The sequence below is a fragment of the Ambystoma mexicanum genome, chromosome 6p, assembly GCF_040938575.1.
Source record: "Ambystoma mexicanum isolate Mex_15411 chromosome 6p, UKY_AmexF1_1, whole genome shotgun sequence".
Classification (NCBI taxonomy): domain Eukaryota; kingdom Metazoa; phylum Chordata; class Amphibia; order Caudata; family Ambystomatidae; genus Ambystoma; species Ambystoma mexicanum.
Window position 1 is genome coordinate 912,195,774 of NC_090935.1, and position 27,948 is coordinate 912,223,721.

The following is a 27,948-nucleotide window of genomic DNA, read 5'->3' on the forward strand; positions in this document are numbered from 1 at the left end:
TCTTCCTGTCTTGCTGAAGCACCAAACCGCTACTACACTTTCAAAGCACTTGTCAAGGGCCCGTGCGCACATGGGCTACTTATATGCTCCTGGTGGGTGGGATCAGCATTCACAGGCGTCCAAACAGCAAAACCAGTATTCTCACAGCAAGAGGGTAGCACGAGCTGCCGAACTGCTACTACACTTTCAAAGCACTTGTCATGAGCGTGATTACTATGAAAATTAGGAATGGGTAGTTCGGCACTACTCTGTCCTTACAAAAGACATTAAGGGCTCAAAGGGCAACATTGGTGTCAAAGTGATTACCACCAGAAAAACTGTCTTCCATGGCACCAACAGTGGCCACAAGTTCACAGATTTTTGAGCCAAGGAGGCCAAGAACATTTTCCGATCACATGAAAGATGTGTTGTCTTTAGAGGCCAGCAGAGCTGGCGTAGGCCATCAAGCTGTCTCTTTACTACTGGGGTTGACAGAGAGAAAGAGAACTCACCTGTTTTCCTTTAGACCCCACAGGGATACAGTAAGTTTGCCACAATTAGAACTGAAGGCCTGAAATTAAAATGAAAAACATGATGTTGACTAGGGTACAGACTAAGGGGTGGATGCCCCTTTTCATGCACCTGCGGGCGAGCCTTGTCCACTTACTATAATACAATGACCAAATTGATTCTTATTCAGCCACTTTGAAACCCCCCATATTTTCAGATGAGGAGAGGGATGGATGATCCCCCGCTTAATGACCTCTTTCTTTGAGAGGTTTTCATTCAGCCATTTGGCACCCATGTACAAATGTATGGACTGGAGGCCAGAGAAGAGGGAATAGTCTGATTGGGAGTGATTCCATTCCAGGCTCGCCAGGATCTAGGTGCAGTTGCCCGCACAATGTATCTGAAGCAAAATCCATGTGGGAGGCCACAGGAGGATGGGACAAGTGCAGAGAGCAAGGGCACGTGGGAGTGCAGAGGCCTTTACTTTCTGCGGCTCAGGAAAGAGTCAGTCATTCATAACATAATGCTTTGGAGACTGGCGACTGATTAGCAAATGGCTACTTTTCATGCCTGGGAGGCCTCCAGGCGATTTCCAGGAATTGTTCACGCCTCCCTTCTGAGAGAAAAGCTGCACAATTTTGTACTGACTCACGGAGAGCGCTTGCTCAATGTTATAAAAGCGTAGAATAGCAGCCTGCATTTATGATCAAGACAGGCATTTCTACAATCTACAATCTACAATGTATTTCCTCACAGAAACCTTTCTAATGGATGACTTAAAGGTAGTTGCAGACAAATCGCTCTTGAACAACTTCAAACCCAGGCATGCCAACTGCAAAGGAAAAAGAGGAGACAGCCTAGTCAGAGCATATAAAGATCACCTAAGAATCACAGAAATATCATTAAAGATCCCAGACTGTGGAGCATCAAACCAATCTATCTCACCTACTCATCTACAACCCAAGCACATGCCTCCCAACCTGCGCAGAAATATTTGTAATCAATCACTCTCCTGGGCACACTTGCACCAGATGAAAGAGTTGAGGTACTCCAAAAACAGAAGCTGTATCACAGATACACTCTTTCCCCTTCTCAAAAGAAAATGGCTGCCAGATGGTTTATGTCACACCTAAGATAAAAGAAAACGTACGAGCTTGGAAGAAGCATTACAACGAACTGAACAAAATCACATAACCAAAACAAATATTGCTCTACAAAGCAGATCTCCAAAAAGCAAAGAAACTTCACTTTACTGAATGCATCTCAAAAGCAGGCAACGCACACAAACATGTTCAACATTATGAGATACAAAATGTCGACATCTTACAATAACGTCTCCACTCCATTGCAGAAACTCTGTAAGAACCTTGCAAACCACTTAAAAAACAAAATCATAAACATCCAACAAGTCATCAAAACTATGGCCAAGAACATAAGCAAGATTATCACCCATGACCCAACCCCAGAGACAACCACAATAATGATCTACTTCATACCGATCTCACCAGATGAATTACTAAACTAGTGAAAGAAAGCAACAAAGCCTGCTCGCCAGTAAACCGTTGCCCATCAGAAATCTATGAGCACATTCTCAGCAAAGAGACACCTGCAAATTACTTCTGCAACCCTTCGCAACCCCATGAACCATTCACTGGAAACAGGAACAGTACCAAGGTGTTTCAAAGCTGTCTACATTAAACCACTTCTCAAAGGTCTCTCATGAAACAGACAACCCCAGCAACTACTAGCCTATACCAAACATCCCTTAACTAGCTAAAGTGCTAGAACCCTATGCATATAGACACATCTTAACAGGCATGGACACCAATAAAATTGACAAAGTAGAACACTGTATCTTGCAATATGACTACTATTTTGTTCATAACGACTACCTAATGCATCTCTGTATTCACCACTCTTGTATGTATCACAATTTTCCTCTACTGCTGCCCTTGACTTGTTTTCCCTAAACTCTTACACTGTTCTCTGTAACATAAGCCTAAAGTAAACTTGTAACCTTTGCGTCCAGTTACCTAAGGGTTCGGTGCGCCATACAACTAAAGAAACAAACAAACAAACAAACCCCAAATGGCAAAGAGCATCCTCCTAAAAAAGGGGTGCTGTAGTCAAAAACATCAGTTCTTTATATAATTTATTTTCATGTACAAACAAGTACACATGTAAAATGCTTTGAATTTACGTACATGACATCTGATTGTGGGTGAAATGCAGTAATTCCACAAATCATTTGGTTATCTTTATACAGAAGACTTTGAATCATTGAAAAATGGCAACAGACAATGTTATACGAGTGTGTGACAAAGGATGGACCAAGGCATGACACATTGAAAGAGATGCAAGCAGAAAATTAACTATAAAACACACGATGAAACAAAAAATGACCATGTGCAAAACTTAGCAACCTAACATAGTCCCCATCGGGTTGATTGTTAGGAGAACCCCCAAAATGTAACTAGATATAGATAGAATATAACACAAAAGAAGACATTCCAACTTAAGTCCAATGATTCATAGAGATATGCATTGATATTGCATCTGGGCACCACCTGCCTACTGGCCCAGACCAAGTCGGCTTCTGGCTTCCTTGACAACTGAATCTGCTCTACTCTTCATCTGGGACAGCCTAAAAATGAACTAAGACTCCAAGCTCACTTCCACCATGTTACTATTAGAACTTTCAGAGACTTTTGACACAGTCAACCATACAAGCCTCAGTTAAAGTATACAGGAATCAGGGATAAGCCCTACCACACTACAATGGATGAAATCCCTCCTGACAGAACAGAAATATCCTGGATATCACCCTTCAGCTCAATATCACACACACTCACCTGTGGGTTCCGCAGGGCTCATCTCACTCACCAGAACTCTTCAATATTTACAAGACTCCACTCATGAAACTCTTCAAGGGGCACTGACTAGCATGCTAAAACTTTGCAGATGATACTTTACATTTGTACCGTGCACCAGGTACCCACAGGTTTAAGGGTGCATATATTACAAAAACAAACACAACATAGACAGGAATGGGTGAGCTAATTAGTACTCAGAATAGAGCAGAAATGAGAGGCGGCTAGCCTGGGAACTAACAGAATAAGAGCATTTTTAATTTTGATTAAAGCTGTCAGTGGACTTAACCTCTCTTAAGTCTGGTGGGAGAGAATTCCATGCTATAGGAGCAGCAATACTGAATGCTCCCTTTAGGGCTTTGCTGGTTTTGCAGCAGAGTGTTCTCAATTGGTTGGGGTTATTGAATCTGATCTCAGACTCTGTTTCTCCACTATACACACCATCAGGTAGGATGGCATGCGACCCATGTGACATTTGTGGGTGATCAGTAACATACTGAATTGTACTCTTGCCTTCACCAGGAGCCAATGCATACTCTGCCTGGCGTCAGACACATGGTCTCTCCACTTAAGGCCCTTCACAACCCTGACTGCACTATTCTGAATGACCTGCAAATGGTTATTTTCTGATTGTGGAATACCAATGAGAAGAATACAACAGTAGTCAATCTTTGAGACCACTATGGCTCTAGCTAGTCTCAGCATTATTTTCACGAGATGAACGGCCGTAGGTGAGCAAGCAGCTTTTTTTAGGAAGTTCATGAGAATACCAAATTGCTCACCTGTGATTTCATATTCAAGTTCTGATCTAAGATTATACCTAAGGTTTTGACTTTCTTTTTCAACTCTATCTTGCAGTTTGCAATGGTAAAGCAATTGAAAAGTGGACCTAACTTTGCCAGCTTGTCTGTTCCCAACAACATACTTTTGTTTTTTTCATTATTAAGATACTGAAATAATCTATAAAATCAATACCAGTGAGGACATGGAACCACACCCTTGTCATCTGCCTCTCAACAATCAATGCATGGATGAGCAACAACAGTCTTAAACTCAACCCGGACAAAACTGAAATCATGATCATGCCCCACAACCTCTCTATGTAGGCACATATACAATGGCCAACTGAAATGGGAAGCAGACCTAAATCATCCAAAGTAGTTAAACATCTTTGAATTATGATGGACAGTGAGCTAACACTGAAACCTCAATTCAACGCAGTAGTAAAAAAATGCTTCTTCCACCTATGTACTATCAAGCATATATTACCCTTTCTTACCTTTCCAAACTGAACACTTATCATCATCACTCTCGTCATTTCAAGACTGGACTACACCAACAGTATCTACCTTAGAATGGCTGACTACCCCGCCAAATAACTGCAACGGATCCAGAACACAGCAGTAAGACTCCTCCTAAGACTCAGCCACTCAGCAAGAGAGAGCACATCTCACCAGCACTAGGATACCGACGCTGGCTAACAGTCAAGAAATGTATCTATTTAAAAACAATTTGCTGTGTTCACAGAGCAATTCAAGGCCAAGGAGCAGAATTCCTGCAAGAACGCATCTCCATATACAGACCAAAAAGAACACTGAGGTCTACTACTGACATACGCCTTGAATCCAAACAATATTCAGAAATTAAATATGGTGGATCAGCCTTTTCAAACATCTGAACGAAACTATAGAATTCCATAAATTTTTGATTTGCCGACCTAAATGGCCAAACCATATCCCATGGTCAAAAAGAAGCACACAGCTTTTGTAGAAAGAGATGCAGCATAATATACCAAGTCTGGGCTAATGGTTCCCAGGTGATGACTTTGAAAGAGAAGCCCAATATTGTTAACCATGCTAAATGGGGTTAATTCTACTCAAAAAACAACCAATGCAACAACAATTCAACTCTATACCCTGGTACGAGGACTGCCCCCTCTTCCCCTAATAATCTTACTAAAACTCTCCATACTCCTTGAAACTCTCACCCACAGACCAACTTGGCAACCTGCACATGGCAACTACAACAAACCACATCCACAATGACACCAAAAAGCAAGACTTCACACCTCCTCTAATATCCAGTAACTAAAACAAACACCACACAGTCAATGCACCGTACTCTATGGACACACAAGGTCTCCCATGTGGACTCAAGTACCTGCAAAGCCACTGACCCCTACCACTTAGGAGCAAACCCAAACACAGTGACTGTTTTTTCCAAACTGGAAGTACCAACAAAAGAGCAAAAGCACTTTTGTGATATATCTCTTTTCTCATAAAAAAGAAAATAACACCCATTCCTCTTTTTGGATGATCCACCGGAGCGCCTGGAGACATTGCAAATGGCAGTGCTGCACAGTATAAATCCCATTAACATAACCTATTCTCTTTCAGTCTTTCTCTGGAAGATCCAGATATATCATTGAGGCTTATACACCAAAACAGTATCTTTCCATCACTGGCTATGAGTCTGACAGTGGGTACATCCTTAAAAACAAAGGGTCTCAGTAGGTTGATCTGTACTTCCTTCATGACTTTAATGATAACTGGAAGAGCAGCAGTGTAAGGAATATCTCCACTGAATGTTCTAAGAGACATACATGTCTCGGGAGGATAGCTCAGGGGCAACTTGCTTGCCTTGGAAGCAAGATGACACGGAGCAACACAGGTTTGATCCCCGGGTCTGCGCTTAGAATCCTCTGTGTATTAAGCGTGTTGTAAATAACTGATCATATCATATCATTGGGCCCATCTGTAATAGCATTAGTACTAACCGGGCTGGTGGTATTACCGCCGGATCACGGTTTGGGTGTTAACGGTAAATCCCCACTCCCCATTGGGTCCATTGGACTCAATGGGGAATTTTCAGCGTAAATACCGTGCGCTAATACAGCTGGTGGTAATTACGCCAAAAACAGGGCGCTAAATGGGATTTTCACCTCCAGAAAAAAGCTGAAGGTAAAACAGCCCATTTAGCTCCCAACTCGTGATAGGGCCAACCCTTAAATGCAGCAGTAATACCATTACTAGTTTGGGTTGGAACCAAGCCTGATTTGCATATGGTATTTCCCCTTTCTGCAATGGGTTGGCAGGCAAAGAACAATGGTCTGGAGGGTTGCCCATAGGGATGCCAGAGGTTAAGATTAATTATAAACCTTCCAGCAATCACCTCTTTTGTTTTACAACAAAATCAGTGGCAGACGTGGTTCCTTGGGCTGTACGTTTTCAAAACAGACACAGAAGAAGTAGTGTTAAGCTTTGTAGCAGTTCTTCTTAAGATCTTTGTGAATGTAAGGATGTCATCTCCTGGAGAGGCTTGAGATTGTAGACAGTTTGCAGAGTGTGTCAACTACTGCAACCTGTGTGAATTTAAATAACATCATGTAATATCCCTGTATACCTGAACATTGGCCATGTGCCACTTTTACAATCATACCACACAAGACCTGAGATGGTGCCCATATAATCACACAAAATCTGAAGCTGAGCAGGATGGCTTTGTATGTCAACACACATGGTCCTTTAGTGAATTCTGTAAAATTAAAATACAACCCTTGTAAATGTGTATATAATCACATGTTAAAGTGCTAACATCACACACTATCCTTTAGGCAACATCAATATTATGCCACCCATCAATGTGAGGATTCTTTTATCACTACATAACATCCCTGCATGGACATCAATATCATCAAACACCATCCATGTGTGGATTTCAACATCATTATATATTATTCCTTGGAGTCCTTTAAACACACAATCTCTCTACAGACTTCAATATCATCACACATCTTCTCTTTGTCATTGCTTCTTCCCCCTTGGGAGCTTTAATACAAAGCAACATCAGTCTTAGTATTCAGATCTATTTGATTACTGTAAATTTAAATTCACACATGTCACTGCACCCCCCCATATGCCCAACATATTTTTGTTTTACCCTAACCCACCCCCCACATACAATTGCAGTGTTATGCGCAGTAATCATTTCATTATTTTTGTCCTCAGTATTTTAAGCTGTGCAGTAATATCTAATATTCTCCTACACAAACACTGAGGAAATATTAGTATATTTCCACATCTTTGGGATCATTTGATATATATTCACAAAATTAAGAACCAGCAAAACAATGCTTATGGATACTTGAATGTCATTTTGCACCATCCCTTTGAGTCCATACTTGAAGACATTTAATTGAAACGTAAATATCACTCACCATCCCATGGGGCATCATCATGGGAAAACATCTTGATCATTGTGATGACTTCAAAATTATTACACATCATCGAGTCTCGCACTTACCATACATTGCACTTCACCTGTTGCTCACCCACGAAGACCCCAGCACTTAACCCCATCCCCCCTCCCTTCTGCACTTGCACATTCTGAAAACTCACAAGGCATAGTAGGTTCGCTCCCCCCATTGTATTTAATATTCTTTATGTATTTTAGTATTTTAATGTTTCTCATCCCCATGCCCCCTCCCTGTTTCCCTGTGGGCGCTTTAAAACAGTATTTACTTGCTGTATTAAGTGCCGAACAAGCGAACAATAAATACATAAATGCAAATGTGAACTTTTACCTTATCATATACTATACGTGTGAGAACTTCTATATCTTCACACACCATCACTGTGTGGACGTTAGTGTGATAACACTGTCCAAAAAAGGTATATCAATCTCAACCACCATCATTCCTGTGGGGATATTAATATTAGCAAACACACACTAACCCATCATTAATGTGGGGCTTCAATATGTGTACACACCATTCCTGTTGGAACATCAAGATCATTGCCACACACCATCCCTGTGGGGAATGCATTCTTGGCACACCATCCCTGTGGGGAATGCATTCTTGACACACCATCCCTATGGGGACATCATCATCATTGTACATAGAATGTGTGACCATGCGGATGTGGGAGGCAGGCCAAAATGGGCAAGGCTATTTGGGAGACTCTTGGTAGGGACACAGTTATGGGCCAGGGAATTAACAGACTGCAGTGAGGGTGCGTTGTGTGTGCAGATAGACTGGGCCCCCACTCTGGCAATAACAGGCAGGCTACACCGAAAAGAGGAAACACAAATGAAGACACCAAAGTCTTTGCAGAAATCAGGAACACATTTATTACAGACGGAGAAGTAGACTCATTGCCAGCAGAGTCAGTTAGGTGCACTGGGCACAGAAGATTGTCTGCACTGGGTTGGGGGCACAAGGTGGGGCATTGATGGCATGTGTACAAGCTGGGCACACCCACTGCCTTCAAACCTGGCAATCTCGGGGTACCCTTCGATGCAGGGGGAGAGAAGGGACTCCAAACGAGGAAGGGAAGGGTTGGAGGGGAAAAGGTTTGAGTGGGGAGGCTGCTGGGAAGGAGGAAAGAGAGGATGAGAGAGACATGGGAAAGACAAGATCAAATGGGCAGCTAGGTAGTGGTGAGAGGGAAGAGAGTGGGGAGCAAGGAAGAAAATAACCATTGGGGAGATAGTGGGAGAAGGGGGCTGGTAGAGGTGGTGAGGGCTGAGAGAACGGGGAAGGAATATAGAAAGGAAGAGAGAAGGAGATGTAAGAGAGAGAGAGGCACATAGAGAGAGAGGCAGGGGGAAGCATAGAGGCCAGGAGAAAGCAGCAGGGTGAGAGAGAGAGGCCAGGAGACCTACTGGTAAAGAAATAAAGCAGGTTGTGAGAGGGGGAAGAGAGGGAGAAAGTGAAGGACAGACAGTGTAAGGGTTCTAGGGACCCGGAGTAGCAGAAAACCACATTCCCCATGATGCATGGCGGCAACATGCATCACATGTGTGCCACCGGGCCTTTAAGAAGTCTTTCCCCACCTGTGGCAGGTGCTGGTTATTGTTTTTCTGATTACGGCACAGGCGGGCCGGAGCAAAGGAACACACAATGTGGCAGCTGGTGTGGAAGCATTACTCACGGCTGCTGCTTCGGGAGATCATTGCCTGCATCCGCCTGCCTGGGGAAGTCTTGTGAGATTCTGTGGGCTTGAAATAAGTACTGCTGTGCCAAACACACAATTGTTACAGTAGCACATAGCACAGAGCTCAGTGTTAACTTGCTGTGTATATTTGTGGAGGTGCCATAGATCTGTGGAGCAATGGACCTCAGGTGGCAGGGGCTAGATTCACTGTGCATGTTCACTGTGCACTGGGAAATCATAAAGAGAAGGTTAAAGTGCTTTCACTCTGAGAAGTATCAGAGTTGGGTACATGTTTACATGAATGTTATTTTTTGACATTTCCCTGGCAAAGTGAGCTCCGGTAGATAACGGAGTCCCATGCAAAAGCCATCCTTGATATTTCACGTTTCTCATGGTTCTACTATCAAATTATGTTGCCCTAACCCACTTTCTTTCTGGTGTTACTACTTCCCCACAACCTCTCCTTCACCCTCTTCCCCCCATTAGCTGCCTCGTAGTGACCTGTGGGCCTGTTACTCCAAAATCAGGGATCTGTGCCAACCAAGGTGGAAGGGTTGTACTCCATTTGGCTTCTGTGGTTGGGGAGAGGGTGTGAATACTCCTCTGGTCCTGACAGACATTGAACAATGATACCTGATAAAAGGGGCCTCCTTAGCTTCTCTGCCCCCAAGCCCCTAACTCCCCCAGTCAGCACACACCAAAAAAAGAGACTGAGCCCAGGTTCTCTGTCAACTTATAAGACTGTTGCTCCACCTCTCCAGAGCCCTCCCACGGGGTCCAAGAAGGAAGTGGCGGGGATTTTAAGGTGTAGGATGACACATGCAGGGACAGTTCCCTCCTCCACAGCTGTCACTCCCCTCTCCCGGGCCTTCTGTGCTGCCTAGGGCTGAGGAAGCTTGCTACAGGAAGGAGGCAGGGATATTACAGGTGGGCAAACCATAGGACATTGTTCCCAGAAAGGGGGTGGAGGCGCCAGCCTCCCAGGGTCCAGATTTTAAACTGGCTGTAAAGTGGAAAGGGGGCAAATGGGCAAACATCCCAGGAAGGGAATGGAGGGGCAAGCCTCCCAGGCTGCAGTAATAGCTTGCAGCTGTTGCCTGCTCTGGGAGTTCTGAGGGGGGGTGTGCCAGGTCTTGGATCCCCTGTGTCTGGGCCAGTGCAGTTTCATACAGTGTCATATGGAAAATACGTTTGGGGAAATGAAAAGTCATGCAATACATTAAAATGCAACAATTGACATATATGAGAAACACAGGTAAAGTCTGTTAGGGGTCCACCCCTGGTGACTTGTTTCGACAACCATCATTTTTGGTGGTTTGGTTTTCCATGTAAAAGGTGTATACATAAATCCTCTTAATTACAGAAAGCAGTCGATGAGTGGTCAGGCCATGATAGATGTGTCTGCAATTTAAGAAAATAAAATTGCCAGTTTCAGGCTATTGGGCTGCTGGTGTTTAGAAAAAGGACCTCTTAGATCTGCAATCTTCCTTGCTGTAATTTCACTTCTGTAAGACCACTTATACCATCTTTTTAATTCCTGGGCAAACAGAGCTACAGTAAACAAACTGAAGGTTTCTGGGAAATTAAACATGGCCTTGAAGGGTTCTCGGAAATTAAACTTGGAATCAAAAACAAATGAGGAAAGGATCCAACTAAGAAAGATTGTGCCTTTATTTTGTCAAAAGCTGTCATACTTCTATGGGATTCAATGTTTGCTCTAAAACTGTTTGTCAACATTATATTCTGATACATTATTTAAGCACTGGTTTAGACCTTGAAGGTGACAAGGCAAAAACTGGGGACTTCCTGTTCTTGGAATAACTCTGTGGGTTCCACGCCCGGTCCAGCAAACTGTTACTTGTACATTTCACAGGATTTCCATTGTCAAATGTGAGTAGTTTATTCACTCCTACATTTGCTTTTGGATTAATACTTATAATGTTAACAACTTCATGCCTAACAGCACTGGGTAGAATACGTGACACAACATGATTTCCACTTCATAAGTGCCTGGTTCTGGTGTCTGCAAGGGACAGTTTTACTTTCAGAAGCAAGGGCGACCAGATTACAGGAAATCCTTCAGACCTTGTTAGAAGCCTCCAGAGGGTCAGCAATGTATTTCCTCAAACACTGGATCATATTGCCTCTTGGGCATTATGGGCGTGCCTCCAGTTGAGAGCCTTATTGTATCCCTTTCATCGGTTTTGGAAGGAGGAACATTAGAACTTTGTGGCATGGATCACAGTCACATCATCTCTGAGAAGGAAGTTGCAGTGGTGGTTACATCGGGACAACATGCTAAAAGGATGCCAGTTAACTCAGTCCTGGACGCTCATCCTCATCACTGAAGCCAGCCAGGAAGATGGGTTGGGGCAGTGGTAGGGAAGCAGTCCCATCAGGAAGAATGGTCAGCAAGGGCAATCCCTTGGTCAAAGGGTCTTCTGTACGCCTTTCCTATTGTTTCTCTACTCCCAAGGGTGCTATTGAAGATCAGGGAGCCAGAGGCCATTATTATCCTGGTGGCTCCTTTTTGGCCCTGCAGGAGTTGGCTACCCCTCCTATTGGACCTGCCGGTGACCCAGGTCTTTCTAGTCCCAATCTGCCCAGTGCCTGTTCTTTGACACTCAGAATATTTACTCATGGGGGGCCTGGAAAGAGAGTGTGAAAGGCTGCACTCTCTCTTAGATTAGCCACATCTACCCAGATGTATAAAGGGCTATCTACCCCGAAATCCTACAGCTGTCACTGGGGGATTATTCAGGATTGGTGTGTCAGGAATGATATTCAATCTTCTCACTGCCAGGTGCCTACCCTCCTCCAGTTCCTACTGGAAGGGTTTGAGCTGAGGGTGGCTGTCTCCACTTTGAGGGCCCAATGGGTGGCAATAAGAACTTTCTTGGATCCATCGGGTATGAAGAATGCACATTGGTTTCTAGGTTACTGAGGAATTATTTCCTGGTCTGACCAGTAGTACCCTCAAGGTTACCCTTGTGGAATCATCTTCTTGTCCTGAAGGACCTCCAGTTGGCTCAGTTTGAAGCTTTGGTGGAGATTTTCTCTCAGGACCGTTTTTCTGGTAGCTATCACTACAGCCAGAAGGCTTGGATAAATATATGCTCTAACTTGTAACCCCCACCCCCATTTGATCATTCAGGAGGAAGCAATTTTTCTTCAATCTGATCCAGCGTTCCTCTCTAAAATGGCTTTCAAATTTCATGTGCCTTTAGGAGGTCGTCCTCCATGCTTTTTTCCCTAATCCGGGTTCCCTGGGAGAAGTTGTTTGGAGCCACCTAGATGTTAGACGTGCTGTTTTGATCTATTTAGAACTCTTGAAGGAAGGTTAATATTCTCTTTGTCACCTTTGGTGGGATGAGCCCTGGGCATAAGGCTCCAGATCCTACTGTTAGGCCAGGGAAGATCATATCTCGTAACCATTTACTATCAATTATCTGGTAGCCCCTCCCCTCTGAATATCCAGGGAAGGTCCACAAGGGTAAGGGCTGCTTCATGGGCTGACGCTCAGGGGATGTCCATTATTGATATGTGCACTGCTGACACATGGGCTAACCCTAAAACGTGTATCTGGCACTATCTCCTTAATTTACACAGAATCAGGGTGGGTGCTTTTGAAACTGGGGTTCTGAGGATTGGTACCCTGTGAACTCTTAATTAGCACTTTTTGCAGTTAATAAATTGGTGATGGGTGGTGCGCATGTCTCCAGTGGTTCTTCAAAACCATTCAGTACATCCAGTTGGTATACTTCACAAGTATGTACTGGGATGAGGAAGAAGGATGTGGAGGCAATGAGGGTATCCTCGTCAAAGTACTTGCGTCCCACCGCTCCCTCCCGAAATGGCTGAATGGGGCAATGGGCCTCATTATAAGATTGCCGGTCCGGTAACAACGGTACCGGTAAGCTACCGGTACCAGAACCGGTAAACTACGAGTTCTGCTCGCGGGTGCCTTCCCGCCCGACTGATCTGACCTGGCAGGCGTACCAGCACCTGCGAGCAGAGCATGTCAGATGCACCGGCACCCGGTGCATCCGCCCTCCCCATTCCCATTGAGCCCTATGGGGTTCAAATGGGAATGGGGAGCATTTTTTTCTGGCACCCGCGAATGGGCAATTTCAAGGTCCGGGAATGCTGTAATGACCCAGTAATTGCTGGAAAAAAATGATACCGGCGGCAGCCGTGCCTGTTTTACCGGCATGGCTACTGCCAGTATCGTAATGAGGCCCAATGACTTAGTTATGCTTAAATGAGCTCTGTCAGACTGGAGGGAGATTTTAGCCTCAGGAAGGCACAGGGGTCAAAGTTTAATACAAATAAAACAAGGGTTCATGGACGAAGGTGGGAGACCTTATAAGTAGATACTGTGACAAGGAAGACTGGGACTAGGAGTAATGAAGATGATTGGTAAGTTATCCCCCACAGTACTACACATCGCCATTGACTCGCAGTGGCATTGTTTTCATTGAAGTTCTTGGCAACACTGGTGTTGATATTTGCATTCCTTATGTCACACTTATGTTCCAAAATCCGATCTTTTCATGGGGGTGTCGTTTAGCCAATGTAGTACTAGCCACAAGGACAAAGGATCCATAATCCGCACATTCACTCTAACCAGTATTCTACTTTTGCCACTTAGTTCTATTCCTAGCTCGAGGGGGCATCACCGAGGGGCTTTTTGAATGTTGTTGCAGCATGCTCAATTTGGAGATGGATATGGTCCTTTCTTCTGTGTCTGAGTGACCGTCTGTGTTGTCTTAGATTCCAATATGTCAGCAAGTGCCAACATTCGATTGCCCTTTGTTCAACTTTTGACAGCTCATGAGTTTCAAACACAGGCCCGTGTTTTTCATGTTTTTGTGTATTTGGTATTTTGCCTGTCCATATGGGAGTGCACAATTTATCGTGTCATTTTGCTTAACCTCGGTGGGGACCTTTAGGGTGGGGAGTTGATCTGCTATCCATTTGGGCTATTTACTCAATGGCGTTATTTAAATACTTATGAGACTATTCTCTCATGTGGAAATTCTTGGCCATTTCACTTCCTGTCACCTTGACCCTGTTATGATCAATTTGGCGCACAACCATTATGAAAATGGAAAAGGCTTCATGAGAGCCATTTGGATGTATAGAATCAGCAGACGTGTTTATGATGTAGCATTTTCGTGTAACGGAAATAGTTCTGGATGATTCCATATTTCTACTACAGTGTCTAAGAATGTTACTTTGTTTGGTGCAATAGGCTAGCCAATGTGAGGTTAATGGATTCATAGCTTTGTTTAACAACTTAAAAGCATCTTGGAATGGGGAGCGCACACACACACCAGCACACTTGATCCACAATGCCTCTACAAGCACAGGGTCTTGGGAGCAGCGCTGAGAGAGGCTTGGAGTCCAGATCTAGTTGATCACCCTGAACCTGGTAAGGAGGCTTCGGAGCAGGTGAGTCGGTGATACTGGGCCTCATCACGAGTCCGGCGGTAGCCGTGTCGGAAAAACCGGCAGGCTGCCGTCAGACTCGTAGTGAATTACAGCCTCTGTGATTGCCAGAATCACAACCCCAGTGAACCCGTAATTCCGGAGGCAGAATTCAATTAATCCCCATTCCCATGGAGTCTAATGGGAGATGGGGACCATGGAAACACCGGCACCATAAATAATGGTGCCGGTGTTTCCATTTCCATCTGCAGGCGAATGGTATTACTCTTGCCAGGTCAGACCTGGCGGGAGTAACACCACCCGCCTGCAGAACTCGTAGTTAGCCGGTCCGGAAACTGTGCCGGTGCAGTTTTTCCGGCACCGTTAAATCCAGACCTGTTAACTTGTTATGAGTCCCACTGTCTTCCTGCAGGACACCCTGGGACTACTGAACAGCGAGAAGGGCAGTGTATGCCTTAAGAGTCAGTGGGGCACTAAATCCTTCAAAGATGAGACGGGTACCAGATCCCTGGAATCAGAAAGAAGCTTTGAATTTGTGTGGATTACAGAGAGCGAGCTGAGTGCTAGAACCCTGTGACTGTGATTTGGGGCAATGGGGCAATGTATAGCTTAGCGATTTAGAGGTACCCAGTACCCCTAATGAAGAGAATAGAGAGATTTCCGTTGCACTCTATATTTGCCCCCATACTGGCACCTCTTGTATAGATTGTTCTAGGATAGGAACCTTCTTCTTAGTCCTTTTTAGATCTAGATCAACACCTGGCACATCTAACCTACCTTTTGTGTTAAGTGGTTTGTCTATTCACCCGACAGTCCAATGCTTTGCAACGTGCTCTCCGCCATGCTGCCGAGCAGAGGCATTCCGGGGTAGGTGTGCTGCTTTGCATCCATAATTGCCACTGATTCTTCAGCCTCCTAGGACCAGTCTATCTCCTCTGATGACCATCTCTGGTCATTCATAACCTCATTGTGCTTCCAAGCCTTTGGTACTCTGAATCATTCATTAGTGGCCCTGGCTTGATGCCTCCACTACTTTAACTTAAAAGAACAGAATGCAAAAGATCCTGTAGATGAGCACCCTTCCCAGTTAGGATCCAGGGAAAATAAAAGTTTCCTTTGGGTGAGAGGGGTAAGGTAAAAAAGTAGGACAGAGTAGAAAGGGGATTCAATTCTAAACATGGTGACTGAAAAGCATACGCAAAGTCTCGTGAGGATAGCTCAGGGGCAACGTGCTCACCTTGGAAGCAAGACAGGTTCGAGCCCCGGGTCTGCGCTTAGAGACCTCTGGGTATTAAGGAAGTTATAGATAACCTGTCATATCATCAGGCTATTACATCTGACTGAAGAGTTCTTTAGCTCTCATAATAATAATAATTTCACATTTATATAGTGCTACGAACCCTAAGGTATCTAAGGGCTGCTTATTACGGTGTGCTGTGCTCATTTATCAACCTTGAAAGGATGAAAGCTAAGTTTGGCCCTGCCGGGATTCGAACCTGCGTTAGCCGGATCTGCACTGATGTCAAAGCGAGGTTTCTACTCACTGTGCCACTTGACCGGTTTATTTATGTGGAGTTGGTGTTGATCAAATGGTCCGTGGTGCAGAAAGAGCCAATGGTACAAGCTATGTTGCAGCGTCCACCGCTTTGACAAAGGTAGTGCAACTGTGTAAATTGAGGAGTTAGTTGGGTGAATGTTTCTTTTAGGAGATGTTTTGTTACAGTGCAGCTTGGTAAGTGAAATGTTAATTCCACTTTTGTGTTTCTTGCAGTGGTCGAAGTGAGCGGGAGCGGTCGGGAGCTTTTCAGCTCCTATACTTTTATTTTAAAAAGAAACCGTTCCGGAATGGTTTCGTTTTAAAATAAAAGCGTATGAAGAAGTTGAAACTTGCACTTTCAGTGCACTGCACCGAACGTTCCCTTAAACAGCAGGTGCAAGTGTTTGGGGGTGTGTATTGTTTGTGGGAGGGGACGTGGTGATGGAGTTTGTAGGGAGTGGGTGGTGCAGGCCAGTAGAGAGCATAGTTCCACTCTTTTTGTACACTTCGACCACTGGTTTCTTGCGTGTTTTTGTGCTGACATTGTTAGTTCTACTGCTTCTCACATTAATGTTTTTTGTCATCAGAACGTGTTCCATGGTTGAGTCAGTGTGGCTAAAGAATACGCTCCCGAGGCCGAGCAATCCGCTGCTCCATGATGCAGGGAATCCCTTTCTGTGGTCCAGTGCAACATAACTAAAGCAGTACTTGCATGGGTGTCGTCTTGGGATAGTAGGGCACGCCTGACAATGTTATTACACCTGTGTGTATATGTATATGTGATCGTCATTTTTGTTGTGTGCGACAATATTAAACCGTGACAGATCTGAGTCGCTTGTGATATTTCTTGTCAGGAAGAACGCATTGGTGTAAAGTCCAAAAACACGTTTAATTTATGCTCGAGGGCCAAAAGATCACTTTAGACCAGGACAAGTGGTGACAAGCCAATTAGATTTTGCACTCAAAGTCTGTCCAATGGGGATGGCTTTCATTCTTTGTTGAGATTTAGGGGTAAACTCCATCAGATTTGGAAAACCAAAGAAGTGAGACATATCGAAACCGGCTTGACGTCCTCACAGTCTTGAATAGCCCAAGTAAAGAGCTCTACTTGTTTATTGACGCCACAGGCTCTACGGCATTTGGCACAATTTTTATGAGTGACTGGTGAATGCTGTTGTGGACCGCCGAGTGTGTGGAAACTGGGCTAACTCATAACACCACATTTCTGTAGTTGTTCTCTATTGCTGCGACTGTGCAGCATTGGGCTGAAGTTCTTCATGATAAAACATTGCCTTTTCATGCAAAAGTATTTCAATAGTGGAGCCTTAGAGAGGCCCGTCTTCTCCTCACTGATGAGGCCTGATTAGGCCGAAACACGTGTCTGGGGTTGCTGAGGGTACTCTTGTTCAGAGGAGATTTGCCTAGCATTTCTGTGCTGGACTACCCTTGTGGGTGGGACAAAGGCTGATATGCAAATAGATATTTCTCCTCTCTGAAGGGTGCATTGAGTTAAAACGTGCTTGTAGACCCTTTTGAGTGGAATAAATTCCATAGAACAGGGTATTTGACCCATGTTCGTTCTCAGTAGAAAGGCTCCCGCACTCCTTTGTAACTTTGTAAAACTTGGGGTTTCTCCCAAAGTAACCCAGGGTAATCCAGACGAGGACCCCTTGCCCACTGTGCTTAGAGAGGCTCAGCTTCACCTCATCGATGAGGCCCGACCAGGTTGAAACGTGTGTCTGGGTTTGCTGATGGTACTCTTGTTCAGAGGAGATTTGCCTAGCATTTCGGTGCTGGACTGCCTTTGTGGGTGGGACAAAGACTGATATGCAAATGGGTATTTCTCCTCTGTGAAGATTGCAGTGAGCTAAAATGTGGGTGTAGACCCTCCTGAGTGGAAGACATTCCATATAACAGGGTATTTGGCCCATGTTCGTTCTCAGTAGAGGGGCTCCCACACTCCCTTGTAATTAAAGACCAAACAACAAAGCACAGGATTGGCCTTAGCTTACCACCCGGGATGCTATTGAGCTCGCTGCATACAGTATGTCATTGTTTCTAGGAGTAAAGACTAACCTATTTGATGATGCTAGGCTTTTAGCAGCTGTGGCCTTTTGCAGACGAGACAATATTAGCATTCCCCCTGGACATGTGGAGGCTTGGAGCCCAGAACTCCCAACCCTAATTATGCCATCTGTTATTTGCAAGGCCAAAACAGCATATTGCGCAGCATCCCACTCCTATTCTTGTTCATTTCAGAGATTTGGGGTTCTCCCATTAGCACATTGATCAACTCTGGCTGGATATTTTCAGAGGTTAAAGGACCATTGCAGGTCATTGGCATTTGCCAGAAATCACATAAAGGCCATTTCCTCTTTCTCTAGAATTATGGGTGTGGGTTGCAAATTTCAGTTCTCACATTCTACTCCGGGAAGCCTTGTAGGGATGGGGCCGGATAGCACCACTGACCCAAGACTCACGCGGCTCTATTAAAACGTCTCCATGCTCGCAAAAGTCCTGTTGGTTCATTCCCTGTGTGTGTGGTACAGCTTTGACTTTTCTGGGTGGTCCTGGGTGAGTGAGTTATTTGTATCGGCAAGGGTTTAGATAACTAGGGTGTAGAGCAGCCCTATTAAAACTGGGGGGTACGACCGCCTGGGGGGCCGCAGCCTCATGTCCAGGGGGTCGGAAGAAACAAAAGGTGTTTTTTTTAGTCTAGAATCTAGAGTCCAGATTCTACACTAAAAGAAGCTGATCTTCAGCTTGCAATGGACATCGTGTGTAATGGCACCGTTTCCCTGGATACGACTCTCATAACATTCATGTCTTTCTGTCTACATTCTAGTGTAATGATAGCCGTAGCCAGGGAAATGGTACCATGAGACATGACAGTCATTGCAAGCGGAAGACCAGATTTAGCTAACACAACATTTATAGCCATTTGACAAATGTCAACAGGTATGCACAAGCCGGATATTCCAGGTACCCCCTGTGCTTCCCAAAGTTGCTTGAGAAGATTTCAGTCGAAGTAAAAAAGAATCGTTTTGTAAGCATTTAAAAATAATGACATGAAATGTGAATTATAATTGATTTTGGCTCAAAGTACAAAAAGGGGAATTCTGGAAACAGACGGTCAAACTCTAAATGTCTGACGGAGGAAATTGTCAGGGACTTCGAATGCCTGGTGTTCAGCCACAATCTCAGCCATTCGCAGAAGATGTAAGCGCTTGGACACCCAAGCGCTACACAAACTGAAAAGTACATACAGAGAGATAGCATTGTAAACCGATTCTCATTAACATGCGGTTGGGACTCGAACAGACTCCTGCAGTATTACGGCTAGCACGCATGTAACATGCAGTGTTTGCATTCAGAGGCCCACGTCAGATTCCCCATATTCCAAACCCTACTAAGTAGCTGAGGCTATTTAAAAGGTGTATTTAATACTCCTCTATTTGGGTAAAAGGGTCATCATAGCCTGCACACTTCTGACATACTGAAACATTCCATTCAGCCTCTTTACGTTCTAGCAATCTTGGGAATTGCTTCTTAGCATACCGCGTGTTAGTGGCATTCTCAGTTTTTAGAACATGAATGGATCATAGCGAAATACAGCAGCTGTCACTGATGTCCCAAAAAATATCATGCCTCTCCCCTGTGCCCCCCAGTGCCAATTGCAAACTGTTTGGCTTTTTACCCAATTTATTTGAAAAGTATCCTCTAAAATGGAACATTTTAACACATTATTTTAAAAATGTCCAAGGGGAAGAACCGCCCCCATATCCCCTTTATTGGTTCGGGTTCACTCGATACACTCGGTCCCTATGGAATATCTCGGAGAAATATTTATGCACCTCCACTTAAAAAAAATCACCAGTTCCCATTGGACGGGGGACTGTGCTGGGAGCGGAGTAGGGTAAGACCAGGGACTGTGGTGGGAGCAGGGTGGGGGAGCCCAGCAACTGTGGTGGGAGCAGGGTGGGGAGAGCCCAGGGACTATACTGGGAGCAGGGTGCTGCGACGACGCGCGATAGTTCATAGCCATTTGGAATTACTGTCCATTTGGCATTTTCAGGGTGGGGGGGTGGTCTGCCCCACATTTTGCTCAGATGGGCCCAAGCCAAAAGACTTTGAAGACCACTGGTGTAGAGTATTCAGAAACCCATATATGTCTGGATAATGCGAGGCTGCACCACTCTAAGTCAAAGACTGACCAATTGGAGAAAGTAGGGTTGGTTCTGCTTTTTGTACCCCCTCCTAGCAGTGGGGCCTGACCTGTACGGACAACTCAAGCCCATCCTAATCTCTCGGCTTTTATGGATAGTGTACTCCGTTGACTACATTGCAGTTGCAAAGCATTTTGGGTTTTAGTGGCAGCGGGCTGCGGCACTATAGACATAACTCACTCTTCTTCATTCCAGGCAGGGGCAGACTCGGAACCTCCCGCCAACCTCTGTCTAGGGGACTGGCAGCAGGAAATCTGGGTGTTGCCAGGCCTGGATTATTAGTCGCCCGTTACTAGATACATTTTAATCTCATTGAGTTAATTTCTCTTTTTCACTTTTCCAGATGTTGTTTTTGGGGGAGTGCAGGGGTGTCTAGGCGTTGATCCATGTCGGTAGCAGTTCCGTGGCTGAAAGATTCATAATGTAATGAGTGAGGTAGTGGTGGGGAGACATCCATTCAGTGGACATTATATGTCGGCTGTAACATTTTTCTTTCTGGGATAATTTTCAATTTGGCTCGATTCTTCAAATATACTAATATCGACTGTATGGCCTCAGGTGATACCAAGAAAGCGGGGGGGGGGGCGGGGAGAGTGGGGGGAAATGCTATCGTGACACAACGAACACTTCTGGGGGAAACAGGTAACATTATACCATGTAGGCTCTTGCAAATGTTCGAAATGTTGGACATGCACTTCCGGGGCTGTGAACCCCTTATGTCTCCGGTTCAGCAATGTACCATCATGTGAATTTTTCAGATAACAGGATGGATGTATTAATTCCTACATGACTGGGTTATACACACGTCTTTTCCCACCGCCACATCGCACAGAAGCAGAGGGATGTCGCTGAAGCCGCTCTTAAAACTTGGATCTTATAGGCGGCAGTAAGGCCTGTTCGAATGACCTTCTCTGGACGGACACAAGGAAGCAGTGCTGGGGCATATTAGCCCTTGGCTGTGGTGTTGCTGAATAGTGAACCAATGGTGAACCGTTTAAGGAAACGGCGGAGAATGTCATTAATAGCCGACCATTCAGATATCTGTGTTCAAAGCAAATTATTTTGCAAGAAATCCATAATGATGTTTTATATAAAGCACCTCTATGAGGTTATGCTTGAGTGGCCCCGTGTTTCATGCAGAGGTCGAAGTGCAAAAAAAAAGTAGCACAATTGTGGATTTTGGTGACAAAAAGGCTGTTCCTTCAGGCATGACTAGCTCAGACAGAAACGCCTTTCCACAATGGCAGCTGTACACAAGTGTACAGTATCACAGCGTCCGCACCCGCCCGCCCCGCAAACACCTGTTGGCACGGATTGTTCATTATATCTGCCAAGATACCCCAATGACAGCCAATTTTGCACCAGTGCGGAGCATTTGCACAGACCCACTCGTGCAAAACGTGATATTTGCACTACTCACTCCTCACTCCAAATGTCATTGCTTCACTAGTTGATTGGTGCAAGTGTTGCAAAAATGTCCTGCACTGGTGCAACATTTTCCAAGCACCTTTGTACTTTATGTAAACTGACACTGATATTTTCTGCAGTGTGTCCTGGGCCCATTCCTGAATGCAGTGAGCAGGAACTTGATTGGGCAATACGATAGCCCAGCAGGCATTACAAATAATGAAGATTACCCCTGCTAACTGCGCAGGGAGTATTAATTCTATTAAAGACTAGGAGGCGAGCATTATGCTTCAACTTCTTTACTACTCCTCAGCAGTTTCAACAAACCAATAAAACCAATAACAAAACACTGAAAATGTCTCAATAGGCTTTTCTTCTTTGGAACTACAATCCCCATAGTCTCTGTAGTCCATCTCACTCCATGCTCAGCTATGACCACTTCCTGCCCCTGAGCTCCTCCCCTCTTTTACTCCCTCTGAATTGTCACTTTTAAACTCCACACTATGTCCTGCCAACAGAGCGAAGACTTAAACCACTCCAAGCCGAATGTCGATCCTCCTCGACTCCAAGCGACTATAGTTGCTAGTCTCCTATGTCAATTGTTCTTCTGCTCTTGTCATGATTACTAGCCAGGGGGTCTTCTTTAAACCTTTACCCCCTTTTGGGGCAAGTGGAGGCAGGTGGGGAGATCAGGTAGGGGCCAAGTGGGAAACAGCCTGGGCCTGGCATTCAAGACACTCACAGCAGTCACTCAGAATAAACACTCCTATCTCTTAGGGTAACTGCACACTTGTTTCCTGGTTGTTACATCACTTCCTGCCATTCCAATATGGACATTGAGGAACATCCTGCCATCCAGGAAGTTACAAGGCATTCTAGTGTTTGGGCGTGGCTGCCTATAAAAGCCACGCCCGAAGAGCAGTCCGTGCTTCGTGTGCTTCCTGTATGCATGAGAGCACATGCTTACTGCCGCCTGGTTCTCAGTCTTCAGCCTTCCCGATTCGAATCCATCCGACGACCAGAGTCAGCGCTCACTTCATTAACCCTGCAACGAGAAGAAGGAGAGAAATAAAACAGCTCACAGCGAGTAACATGTGCCTGCAAAGCGCTGTGCTGCATGCTCTAAAGCAGAACATTTACACTTACCTCGAACATCGCTTGCAGCAGAAACTGCAGTTCTTCATTGCGCGCACCTACGGCCTGCCTCTCGTATCCTGCAAAGAAAGAGAAAAGACATTAGTTGCTTGCAGCAGAAACCGCTATTCTTCATTTCGCGCATCTACGGCCCGCCTCGGGTATCCTGCAAAGAAAGAGAGAAAACATTAGTATTCTTTTGCCATCTCCGATCACCGCTGTTGCTGCAGTCCAGTGGTGTAAACTGGCACAGAGCACCACGGCAGATCGGAAACATCAGATTTGCCCAGTGAGGTAACAGGGCAGTTACAAACATTGAGACTCTACTTACCTGAACCTACCTGCAAACTTACCTGAACTGAAGTCCCAGTGCAGAAACTGGGTAACACAAACCCTTGGAGGTAAAGCAGTGCATTTGACAGCAGCTCCAATACAACTACCAAGAAATAGCGCCCCTGCATGAGCTAGATGGAGGGCGTTCCAAATTAAACACACAGGTGAGACTCGCACCAGGGTGCTTAGGTATATAGGTGGGTTGGGAGGGAGAAGAAGGGTTGCTATCCCTTAGAGTTCACCCCTAACAATTCACTCTTTTGGCAGGTCAGACTTCCCACTAACTGAAGGGTGGTGTAGAACCAGAGAAGGAGTCGGGGGAATCCATTGCTCCTGCAGAGACTCTGGTAAGCATGACAGAACACAAAGCTGTCCTTAAACTACTCTGCCTGAGCAATGGAGACTTCGGAGGAGGATCAGTTATCACAGATACTGGGAGAACTGAGAGCAGAGGTGCATGCGGCCCGCGCTGAGACCAATGCGTTGCGGCGTGAGCTGGTAGTGAACAGGGATATAACTGATGAAATAGGCCGACAGATACTGCAAACACAAGCAGTGTTGGTCCCCTTACCTAGTGGAGCTACTTCTGCACCGACACCACAGTCCTCCCCCATTACCCCTGTACAGGTGGTGATCCCTGGAAATGTCCCACTACCACCACCAGAGAGATTCTTGAAGACCCTTAAAGGTTTGGGACCTTTCTGAATCAGTGTTGTTTACATTTCTTGTGCAAACCTGGTTTATTTCCTACTGATCAGTCAAAAGTGGCCTTTGTATTATCGTACCTAGGGGGACATGCAGCAGACTGGTCGGTTCCTCTGGTAAACAGAGGCGACCCGTTACTGCGTGCTTTTGCAGGTTTCCAACATGAATTAGAAAAACTCTTCGCTCGTCGCACACAGGGACACGCTTTAGACGACAAACTCTTATCCCTCAGGCAAGGCAGTCAAGACCTTCTGGCCTATGTAGCTACATTCAATCGCCTAGTGGCAGGAGCGAATTGGCTAGAAGAAAAATGAACCATACTGTTTTATAGAGGTCTACGGGGGGAGCTTAAGGACATGCTAAGACAGGTCGTAAACCCTCTGGATAATTGCACGGATTACATAGATTTAGCCATCCAGCTTGATCATCGGCTACAAACCTGTAAGACTGATTGCGCCCGTTCTGAAAATAGAGCATTTTACATGAGACCTAAGGAGACGATCGCACGTCAGTCTACTGACACACATGCCGAGCCCATGCAATTGGGCGTAGTTCGGGGTCCACTGACAAAGCAAAGGCGGATCGAGATAGAAGACACCAAGAACAACTATGTTTATACTGTGGGCAATCTGGTCACTTCCTTTGTAGTTGCCCTACCAAGCCCCACAGGAAAACAGTTGGAGCTATGGATGGGGGCAAAGAGGATGCAATTGAGTCGGAAAACTCCAACGCCTGGCAGATCTAGAGGTTGGCCTGTCGAGCATGGGAAACCCTCATTTGACTTCACAATTTGCGATACCAGTAATCATCAGCAGTCCACAAGACCCTTCCAAGAAGCATGCAGTTGAAGCCTTCATAGATAGTGGGGCCATCATAAACTACATGGACTTGGGAATTGCTGGCAGGATGGGGTTACCTGTATGTGCCAAGACCACTGCGGATAATGTAACCCTGGTGGATGGTACACAGCTACTCTCCGGTCCAGTTTCTCAACGCACCGCAGAGGTTACATTGATATGCCAAGATGGTCATATGGTCATAGAGAGGAAATCACGTTTGATCTCATAACCGCTCCACAGTTCCAGTTAATACTCGACAGGCCCTGGTTGGTGACACATAACCCATTGATAAACTGGCATACCAGAACCTTAACCTTCTCAAGTGAATGCGATCGCTGTTATGCTCCAGTACTCCCGTTACTCGCATCTCTGAACTCGGTGCCAATGTCAAATGTAACAGGTGTTTGCCTGCTGAATATCAAGAGTTTCATGATGTATTTGCCAAAGAACAAGCCAATACACTACCCCCGCATTGTTCATACGACTGCCAAATCGACCTAATACCTGGGACGCAAGTACTGTGTAGTCGTGTATACGCCTTAATGGAAGGGGAAAACGCTAATCTAAAGAAATACCTGGAACAATATCTTGCAAACGGTTTCATCCGTCCCTCAAAATTACCCGCCGCCTCCCCTCTCTTCTTCGTACCCAAGAAGGAGGGAGATCTCAGAACATGTATCGACTACAGAGCCTTAAACCATTTTACAGTGAAAAACAAATATCCACTACCATTAATCCTGGTGTTGCTGGATCAGGTACGTCGAGCACAAGTCTTCACGAAATTAGACCTACGAGGGGTCTATCACCTAGTGCGCGTCAAAACGGGGGATGAATGCAAGACAGCATTCCGCACCAGATATGGCTTGTACGAATATCAAGTAATGCCGTTCGGACTTTGCAATGCTCCGGCGGCATTTAAACACTTTATGAATGATGTACTGCGGGAATTACTTGACATATGTGCGATTGTTTACATTGACGATATCCTTATTTACTTTGCAAATATCCAGGAACATGTGTCACATGTGTGGGCAGTTCTCCGCTAGTTGCGTGAGAACCACCTATATGCTAAACTAGAAAAATGTGCTTTCCATGTTTCTGAAGTGGAATTTTTAGGGTACATCTTGTAATCTCAAGGCATAAAAATGGACAACCGAAAAGTAGATGCTATCCTCAATTGCCCATCCCCTTCATCACTCAAAGGAGTACAAAGCTTTCTCGGTTATGCAAACTTTTATCAGCGCTTTATACCTGGTTTTTCGCATCTGGTGCACCCGATTACATCTTTACTACGCAAAAACCAAAAGTTTGAATGGACCTCTGCATCTGAAGAAGCATTCCGGCCCGTGAAGGGCAAGTTCACCGCAGCTACGGTGCTTCAAACATCCTCAGCCAGATCTTCCTTACATCATAGAAACAGATGCCTCAAGTGTAGCCATGGGAACGGTCCTATCCCAGAGAAATCCAAACACAGGACATTTACATCCGGTGGCATTTTGGTTGAGGAAATTCTCTCCAGCAGAACTAAACTATGCAATAACAGAAAAGGAGTTATTGGCAATCAAAAATGCTCTCCAAGAGTGGAGACACTACTTACTGGGAGCTAAGCATACCGTTACGATCATAACAGATCATCAAAATCTACAATACCTAAGGTCAGCCAAGGCCCAGTCATCCCGACAACTCCGCTGGGCTCTGTTCCTGATGGAATATGACTTTGTAGTGACCTATTGGCCCAGAGTTAAAAACAGTAAAGCTGATGCTCTTTCCCGTATAGGCAAAGGTGAAGAAGCTTTTAAAAAACCTGAACCAGTAGACATAATCCCAGGAGATAAAATCTTGGGCCTCTGCGGGAATAACCCTTCCGCGATGGACACGCTTAAAGATGACATTACACGAGAATTGTCTCCGGAAGAGTTGAGAACATGGGACATTAAAGGATCACAATATTCCATTCAGGACGGCCTCCCATTCTATCGGATATGTCTGTACCTTCCGACACATGCTCTGCAGGAGATGGTGCTCATCAGTTACCACAATTCACCTCTAGAAGGTCATCCCGGCGTAGTTAAGACACTCAAGAAAATCAGAAGATTCTATTGGTGGCCAAAATAAAACTTCACAGTAGAAACCAGCTGGATTACTTCAACCCTTAGAAATACCACCCGCTCCATGGCACACCATATCAATGGACTTCGTCACCGACTTACCATCCAGTTCAGGCTATACTACAATTTTAGTAGTGGTTGACCTTTTCTCTAAAATGGCCCATTTCATCGCTTTAAAAGGACTTCCTTCAGCTCAACAATTGCCCAGGTCTTCCTAGACCGCATCGTGAAATTACATGGATTTCCATCTGTAATTATCTCATATAGAGGCAGTCAATCTGTATTGCAGTTCTGGAAAAAATGTTGCTCTCTGGCTGGAGTAGAAGTCCGTCTGTCCACTAGCTATCACCCACAAACAGACGGACAAACAGAACGCACAAACCAAACCATGGAACAATATCTTCGCTGTCTCCTACACCAAATGGATCGCAACTGGGTGGAGATCTTATGGATGGCGGAATATGCATATAATAATGCAACACACTCTTCCACACAACAAACTCCTTTCTACACGTTATTTGGAGGAAACTCGCGGACATCCATCTATGACCCACCAGAAGCGATTGAAATGCCTGCAGTTAAAACCATGCATGAATGTATTATGCAAGCCGCTAAGGATGCAGCTAAACACTTACAAGCAGCCAAAGACACACAGAAGAAGTATGCCGATTACCATCAAAAACAGGCTGCAAGTTATCAATTAGGGGATTCAGTGTGGTTAGCGTCAAAATACATCTCATTAAAAGGGCCAAAGAAATTTCACCCCAAATATCTGGGTCACCACAGAGGCCGTAATCTCCCCAGTGGCCATGAAGTTTACCTTACCGCAACACATGCAAATTCACCCGGTATTCCATGTGTCATTACTCAAGTTGGTACATCCAGGGACTCGGTTACCAAAAGCTCCGGATCC